The sequence below is a fragment of the Cervus canadensis genome, chromosome 19 (genome assembly GCF_019320065.1).
Source record: "Cervus canadensis isolate Bull #8, Minnesota chromosome 19, ASM1932006v1, whole genome shotgun sequence".
In the NCBI taxonomy this organism is placed as follows: Eukaryota; Metazoa; Chordata; class Mammalia; order Artiodactyla; family Cervidae; genus Cervus; species Cervus canadensis.
The window spans coordinates 52,148,725-52,158,021 of record NC_057404.1 but is presented as its reverse complement, the minus strand read 5'-3'; the positions used below and the strand labels follow the sequence as shown (position 1 = coordinate 52,158,021).

The 9,297-nt window shown below is 35.2% G+C and overlaps 1 non-coding gene across 1 annotated transcript; it reads left to right on the top strand.

The window, feature by feature from the left end:
* Positions 1-396: 396 nt before the first annotated feature.
* Positions 397-505, top strand: LOC122422464. Its single transcript, XR_006263858.1, has one exon. It is a non-coding gene; the product is annotated as a U6 spliceosomal RNA (small nuclear RNA).
* Positions 506-9,297: the final 8,792 nt, after the last annotated feature.

The window sequence follows — 9,297 nt, the reverse complement described above, 5'->3', positions numbered from 1 at the left end:
TAAAATATAATATTACAAATACATCTAAGCCCAAGGTAACAAGGTGGTGTGTGTATTTCTCATGTATGTGTTTATATTCTGTTGCATATGGATGCAAAAAAAAAAATTGCTACTTATTTTCTAATATTCCTCCTCCAGTCCAAACACTGAAGCCTACCAGGACTTATTATTGAGCCTCTCCAAATATTTACCTCTGATTTTCTGCAATTATTTACACAAAGAAACTAGGGATGTGAGGAAGAAACACCTATATTTTTTTGCAAAACAAGTCTGTTCAGATGTTTTACCTACCTTTTCAAATTTGATTTTCACATCTATTTTACAAATGAGAAAATTGAGGCCCTAAGAAGGAGAAGAAGAAGAAGAAAATATATATATATATGTATGTATAGACACGTGCTCGCTTCGGCAGCACATATACTGAAATTGGAACGATACAGAGGAGATTAGCATGGCCCCTGCGCAAGGAATGACATTATATTTTTAAGACTTCTTTGTTTCATCTAAAGAATGAAACATGTGTCCACATGGGAGATTACAGTACGCCCATCTACACTGAGTACCAGGTGTATACTTAAAAGAAATATACTCAAATGACTGAAACTTGGGCCTTGAGATGAAAAATGCTAAAACATAAAAGTTTACAGTTTACTACATATTTATTGTAGAATATCCATAAACTAAACATTCATCATTTTAAATGTTTCAATCATTATAAATATATTATAGGCACTTCTACAATTATTGAAAAGGATATCCAATTGAATTGGATAAATTGGTGATACCAATATGTTCTCTATTTAGCTGATTTGATTAAAAAAATTAAACTATGGTTTAGAATACTAAATTTTGCATTTTGACAATTCAAAATGTTAGTAAACCTTTAAAAAATTTCTTAAAAATAAATAAAAGTATTTCTTTTGTGTTAAAAGATTAGATTTAAATGAATACCACAGATATCAATGATATTTGACAAGGGATAGGATTTAAATTTTCAACTATTTCCTTATTTCTCAAAATTAGGCATTTTAAAATAGATCTCACATGTCATTTTTGTATATTTATTATTTTTGTATAGTTATTTTGAATTAGTAAAACTTCGTGTGGCATATGTACGAAGTAACAGAAGTTATATTGTTATTTTAAGTACCTAATATCCTAAACATTTTAAGATTACTGCATTAGACAAAGAAATGAAACAGACTTCTGCACATCAATATTCAAGCTGAACAGAATGACAAAATGTAAATAGCAAGGACAATGAATGACAAAATGTAATATCACTTTATAATTCTTTTTTATAATAGTGTATCTAAGGAAGTCATTAAATTAAAGTGAATTCTGTAATTGCTTTCATTGAACAGACAATTGAAAATAGAATTGTGTAATGCAGACTCATTTTACGTTGCATTAATTTCCTATTTTTAGGAAATTGACAAGACTTCCAAATTATTCGTTACATTTCACACTCACTTAAATGGCTATCTATATAAATAATATTGTACATAATATAACAATATGATGTAAGATTTCAAATGCTGTGTTTGGGGCTTGTTATAATCAATCTTAGCTCCAGGCTTTTTCTTTCCCTTTGACTAGTCACAAAAGTCTTCTATCATACTACTATGAAACCTGAAATTCCTTTCCTTACCTTTTTTAAAAATAATAGTAACAATTATGTACATATACACATTGGAGAAGGCAATGGCACCCCACTCCAGTACTCTTGCCTGGAAAGTCCCATGGACGGAGGAGCCTGGTAGGCTGCAGTCCATGGGGTCGCAAAGAGTCGGATACGACTAAGCGACTTCACTTTCACTTTTCATTTTCATGCATTAGAGAAGGAAATGGCAACCCACTCCAGTGTTCTTGCCTGGAGAATCCCAGGGATGCGGAGCCTGGTGGGCTGCCGTCTATGGCGTCACAGAGTCAGACACGACTGAAGTGACTTAGCAGCAGCAGCAGCGGCATATGTACATATATACACATATGTATGTATATATGGAAAGATATTGAGATACGCTATATCCCTCACAATAGAAATCAGAACCTAGCATGATCTATTATGTTGTGTATCAGTTATGCTCATATCTTCCTTTCTTCCTCATCAGTACCAGCCGGGCTGGAACCTTCAGTCAGGTGACACTAGTCACTTAGAAAAACAGAAAGATAAGCATGCAAATAATTTCAGAAAATAATTCAACTTGAAATTTAGAGCCTGAATTGATTGCCCAATTGAAAAAGTGGTGGACTTCTCTGGTGGTCCAGTGGTTAAAACTCACTTCCTCTGCCTAGGGAACAGATTTGATCCCTGGTCAGGGAACTCAGATCCCACATTCTATGTGGTGCCTCCAAAAAAATAAAAGAAAAGAAAGAAAGAAAAATTGGTAAAACAACAACAGAAGAAAACCAATAATAATCCTAGCACAGAAGAGAAAATCTGAATGGCTAACAAACCTGTGAAAAGATGCTCAGAATTAAGCATTATCTCACCTACTACTCAAATCTAGGCAGAAATACTGTTATATTCTTTTAACAGATGGGAAAGCCAAGAGTATATTTAATTATCAAGGTCACATAGGTAACAAGTCACAGAGTTGAGATTAAAATCCAGGTGCCATACTAGGGAAAGCCTGAATTGCTTAAGAAATGAAGTAAAAACATTTTTTTTAATACATAGAAATCTTTTTACTAAACTACAAAAGGCCTGAAACATATGCAAATATAAGTAAGATGCAAAGAAAAGCAAGGAGTAGATGAGAGTGAAAAATTGACTTAAAATTCATTAATCAAAAAAACTAAGATCGTGGCATCCAGTCCCATGACTTCATGGCAAATAGATGGAGAAAATGTGGAAGCAGTGACAGGTTTCTTTTACTTTTTTGGGTTCCAAAATCACCTGGACAGCAACTGCAGTCATGAAATTAAAAGATGCTGCTCCTTAAAATGAAATCTATGACCAAACTAGATGGTGTATTAAAAAGCAGAGACAGAGGTCCATATAGTCGAAGCTACGGTTTTGCCAGTAGTCATGTACAGATGTGAGGGTTGGAGCATAAAGAAGGCTGAGCACAGAAGAACTAATGCCTTTGAATTGTGGTGTTGGAGAAGACTCTCAAGAAGCCCTTGGACTGCAAAGAGATCCAACCAGTCCATCCTAAAGGAAATCAACTAGTCAATCCTAAAAGAGATATAGCCCTGAATATTCATTGGAAGGACTGATGCTGAAGATGAAGCTCCAATACTTTGGTCACCTGATGGAAAGAGCCAACTCATTGGAAAAGACACTGATGCTGGGAGAAGGGGATGGCAGAAGATGAGATGGCAAGATGGCATCACTGACTCAATGCACATGAATCTGATCAAATTCCAGCAGGTAGTGAAGGACAGGAAAGCCAGCATGCTGCTGTCCATGGGGTCGCAAAGAGTAAGACATGATTTAGTGAGTGAGCAATGACAAATTGCCCAAAGTCACGCAGAATGACATTCCTACTCCACTCACATAATTTACTTCCTACCAAGACAATTTAAACATTCTGATCCTGAGGTTTTTTTTATCAGTCAAATGGGAATAATCATGTCAACACAGATTTTTCTATGGGGGTTACATAAGGTAATTGATATGAGAGTCATATAACAGTATGTTGGTAAAATAATAAACCATCTTTAAATATTAATTTTCTTACCTACCCTTTGCCTCCACTATTTATTACTTGATTTGTCCTATGTGTGTATGCTGATAATCATGTCATTAGATGTTTTTTCTTTCTGCAAAGCTTTGCACTTAGTCTTATGAAAAATGGGTTAGGAAAAAAAAAAAACCTCAGCCTAGTTATAGTTCCAGGTTATTCATTAATTGCAGTACCACTCAGCTTTTTCAGAGAATATGTTATGTAGCTGTGACCCAGTTTACAATAATGCTTAGTAGCATTACTTCCTTGTTTCTATATTAGAAAGTAGATGTCATGTTTTATTAGTCACACAACTGTTAAAAAGTTCCAGCTGCCTGTGGAAAAACAGAGAAAGTAAGTAATGCTGCTCCTTATTAAGTTTTAGAGGTAATATTACAATGTCTTCTGTGTATTGGATATTAGAGTCTTATAGTTAACATCATCAAAACATTAGAACACGGACAGTTCACTGTTGCAAAGTCTCATTAAATGTAGTATCAACAAAAGCAACTGATAAGCTGCCTTCCTAAAGCAAAAATAAATACATGATAATAAACCAATCTCCAACCACTGGCTTCAAAATCTTAGAAGACACAAAAATAATATTAATGCATGGTTATTTTTTAAAATGAAATCCATATCAACCATTATCAGAAGTCTACTAATAAAGAAATGATTATGCATGTTTCATATGCTCCATTCATAATTTACTTATAAAGACTTTTTGTTACTTTTCTAGTAGAGATTTTATTATTGAAAGTCTGAAGTTTCATCATCGTGATCAAATTTATTTTGAAGATATCTCACTGACTCTAGTGTACATGTAGCAATGGAAAATTCTGTGATAAACTTTAAATACTGTGTAATGGTGAGGTACTTGGTAAAGTGGCACTTATATTCCATTATAGTGTTATCCTCCATTTAACACCCCACTTCATAGTTTAAATAACAAGCATGCTCTAGAGAGCAGAGACCCTGAACTTTCCCATTTCCAGTTCAGGAGTGGTGTCAGATGAACTTCTAATGCTGTCTGTTTATGACCACCTGGTGTGGATGTAGTTTAAGTCATTTTCTTCATATATGTGTCTATACATACATACATATATTTTTTTTTCTTATTCTTCTTCTTCTTAGGGCCTCAATTTTCTCATTTGTAAAATAGATGTGAAAATCAAATTTGAAAAGGTAGGTAAAACATCTGAACAGACTTGTTTTGCAAAAAAATATAGGTGTTTCTTCCTCACATCCCTAGTTTCTTTGTGTAAATAATTGCAGAAAATCAGAGGTAAATATTTGGAGAGGCTCAATAATAAGTCCTGGTAGGCTTCAGTGTTTGGACTGGAGGAGGAATATTAGAAAATAAGTAGCAATTTTTTTTTTGCATCCATATGCAACAGAATATAAACACATACATGAGAAATACACACACCACCTTGTTACCTTGGGCTTAGATGTATTTGTAATATTATATTTTATTAAAACACCAAAATCAATATAGCAAATAGTAACAGTTTCAATCTTGGTAGTTATGATTTTCTAAAGGTATGAAATACATCAGAAGTGGGGAATTGAAATTCCTTGCTAATTATGTCAAATGTTACATGTACAGTGAGCTGGGGAAAGTCTCAACGTACTGTGGTGCCTTCTGGAAAATATTTTTTTTCTTTAATATGAATGTAGATTCTATATCTGAGAAAGACATGTGAGTTGTTAGTATTTATATTTCTATGAGTTCTTTACTTTTCAAGATTTAACAATGAGGCAAAAGCTGAAGGGAAAAAACAAATGTGGAGAATTAAGGGGCCAAGACTTGAAATGATTAGTATCCTTCTGCCCTGTTCTCCTGTAGTTCTTCCACATTATCTTATTGTTCTAGCCAGAATAATTATAACTTTCTTGAAAGTAAACCATGGCTTATTTTAATCACTGATTTCCTTGGTAAGAGAATGGGGGAGGTGTGTGAGTGGGTGCTAATTATAGGGTGAAAAACTCCTTGTAAATGTAAAATGAAGCTTTTCCAAAAGTGATTGGATACTCACAATAAATGAGTAAATAAGTGACTTTCTGAGAAATGTGGATATAGACAGAGGGCAGCAACACTAGGAAGAATGTTCTCACTAAGGGAATATTATAAAGGACATAAATTATTTTTTTCTAGTATAAAAGCAGATATATTTAACTTCTAACTTATGGTCCATGTAATATACTCAGTTCTTACTTTAATTGCTGTGAGTTACGTGGGATACAAGAAATAGCGTAGTGCTGAGTCCTTGATTTGTCTGCGAGTTTAGAACTGAACTGGACTGGGAGAAAGTTAAGCCCTGGGGCTAGTTGCCTGGTTCTAGGAAACACAAAGGATACCCAGGGATAGGCTGAGAACAGCAGATGAAGTCAGGCAGGAATAAATTTGAATGGAGGCTGACTCAGTGGGGATGAGAGAGAGCTCCTTCTCCCTTCTACAAAGAACTATTAGGAGATGAAGCTTCAGGGGATAAAGTGGATATAGACAGGACTTCCAATTTCTCATCTACTTCTACTGTTTTTCAGCATTTGTGTGGAGTCCTAAGGAAGTGCTTCCTTGACTCAGGGTGAAAGGTTTAGGAGAATGGCTGAAAAGGTGAGCTGTAAATAATCTTCATCACTAAAGCTTTTAAATTTTTTTTAAATAGAAGGATGATTGCTTTTGTTGTTGTTGTTTTCTGTCAAACCTCAACATAAATCAGCCATAAGTATACATCCATCCTCTCCCTCTTGAATCTCCCTCCCGTCTCCCTCCCCATCCCACCCCCCACCCAGGTTGAGACAGAGCCCCCGCTTGAGTTTCCCGAGCCACACAGCAAATTCCCACACAGCAAAGTGGGAATTGGCCATCTATTTCACACATGGGAATGTAAGTTTCCATGTTAGTCTTTCCATACATCTCACCCTCTCCTCCCCTCTCCCCGTGTCCATAAGTCTATTCTCTATGTCTGCTTCTCCACTGCTGCCCTGTAAGTAAATTCTTAAGTACCATTTTTCTGGATTCTGCATATATGCATTAGAATACGATATTTAACTTTCTCTTTCTGACTTACTTCACTCTGTATGATAGGTTCTAGGTTCATCCACCTCATCAGAACCGACTCAAAGGTGTTTTATGGCTGAGTAATATTCCATTGTGTATATGTGCCCAAACTTCTTTATCCATTCATCTGTCAATGGACATCTAGGTTGCTTCCATGGTCTAGCTATTGTAAATAGCGCTGCAATGAACAATGGGATACATGCATCTTTTTAAATTTTGGCTTCCTCAGGGTATATGCCTAGCAGTGGGATTGCTGGGTCATATGCTTTTATTCCTAGTTTTTTAAGGAACCTCTATACCATCTTCCATACTGGCTGTATCAATTTACATTCCCACCAGCAGTGCAAGAGCATTCCCTTTTCTCCACACCCTCTCCAGCATTTATTGTTGTAGACTTTTTGATGATGAACATTCTAACTGGTGTGAGGTGATATCTCATTGCAGTATTGATTTGCATTTCTCTAATAATGAGCAATGTTGAGCATCTTTTCATGTGTTTGTTAGCCATCTGTATGTCTTCTTTGGAGAAATGTCTGCTTAGGTCTTTTCCCCACTTTTTGAATGGGTTGTTTGTTTTTCTGCTATTGAGTTGTATGAGCTGCTTGTATATTTTGGAAATGAATCCTTTGTCAGTTGTTTCATTTGCTATTATTTTCTCCCATTCTAAGGGTTGTCTTTTTACCTTGCTTATAGTTTCCTTTGCTGTGCAAAAGCTTTTAAGTTTAACGAGGTCCCACTTGTTTACTTTTGTTTTTATTTCTGTTACTCTAGGACGTGCATCATAGAGGATCTTGCTTTGATTTATGTCATCGAGTGTTCACCAAAACTTTTTATGTGGACTTCCATCTAAGAATTAATCTGTCAAAAGATTCTTGAGACACAGAAAAGGAGCAAATAAAATTTCTATTTTTATTAAATGACAAAATTTATATAATACAGATAAAATAAATAAATTATGCTTCTCCACAATGGCAGAATATGAAGGGAAATAGTCCAGGTATTTGTCATAGTAGACTGACACTTTAAAGATTTCTATAATACTACAGAATAAGTTACTTTTTTTTTTTACTTTAAATTTTCTGTCTTTGTAGAATTAAGATAGTCAAATCCTTAAGCTTACAAGCAGAGGTTTTAAAGGAATGAAAGGAATAAAGTAGTTTTGTGTTGTACAGAATTTAAATGTACAGAAATTAATCCCACATTGGAGAATCTATTAGAATAGAGGTGCTCACTGTGCTTTCAAACACCTGCTTAACTAGTAATTGATAGTAGGTCAACTGGTCAAAAAGATGTAGGAGAACTAAACTCTTGATGTTCCCCATACCTTTTGGTGAATGCCTGATTTTTCTAGCCCACCATTCCAAAATGTAATTTTGTCATCCTTCCTTTCTGGACTATCCAGATCTCAGAAATCCCCTTTGGAAAGCCTTTCATATGTTGTAACTGAGTCCTTTTCCTCGCTACAGATTTAAGACTATTTGTGTCATCTGTAACCCATAACCCATTTCTTTAGTTTCCCTCCTCACTGCTCTGAGATATTTGTAGTGTGGAACAAGAGAAATGAACATTATTTCTCCTCTTAAATCCGTTAACCAATTGTATCACCATCCATAAGCCTCCATGAGATTGTGTTTCCTCACTTGAAAATGAAAGTTTATTCCAAGGAATACGATTTCATTTCAGATGTTAATAAGTTTTCAGAAAAAAATATTAAGTAACATAAAGTAATATTATTTCTGGAAAATTTTTCAGGACTGTTACTGTGTAAATGTTCACTGTAAATCTTCAAAATGGGGCCAAGTTGTGCACCATTTCCTAGCTTTATTTTATCATGAAACCCCAAATTATCAGGACATCTTACAGAAATAAAATTATAGGCATCAGATTTAGGGAACACGGGTCTTGATATTTCTCTCATCCAAGCTTCTACCTTACATCTTTCTGAATGTAAGAGAAGTAAAGGTATAAATTCAATCAGTGACAAGGTAGCATTAATGGGTTTTCTCAGATATATTTAATCAGAATATCTAGGGTAAGAGGGTTAGGAATCTAAAAAGCATCATGCAGGCATGCTTAGTCATGTCCGACTCTTTGCAACCCCACAAACTGTAGCCTGCCAGGCTCCTCTGTCCATGGGATTTTCCAGGCAAGAATACTGAAGTGGGTTGCCATTTTCTACTACAGGGGATCTTCCTGACTGAGGGATCGAATTCGTCTCTTGTGTCTCCTGCATTGGTGGAGGTTTCTTTACCATTGAGCCACCTGGGAATCCCAGGAAAAGAGTATGTGGTCTTTCACAGAGGTTAGACTCCAGTGCACCCCAGTACACTCTCAGATACCCATCAGCGACATATGAAAAAAAGCAGACAAATATGACACTTTTACAAGGCATATGCTAACTTTTCGTTTTAATGTGAAGAGGCTTTTATATTAGAAAATCAACTGATGGAATTCATCATGTTAATAGATTGATGGAAAATAGACATATGATCATATTAATAGAGGCAGAAACACACTTGATGACAAAGCGTTTATGAGAAAACTTTTTGTGTTAGACACAGA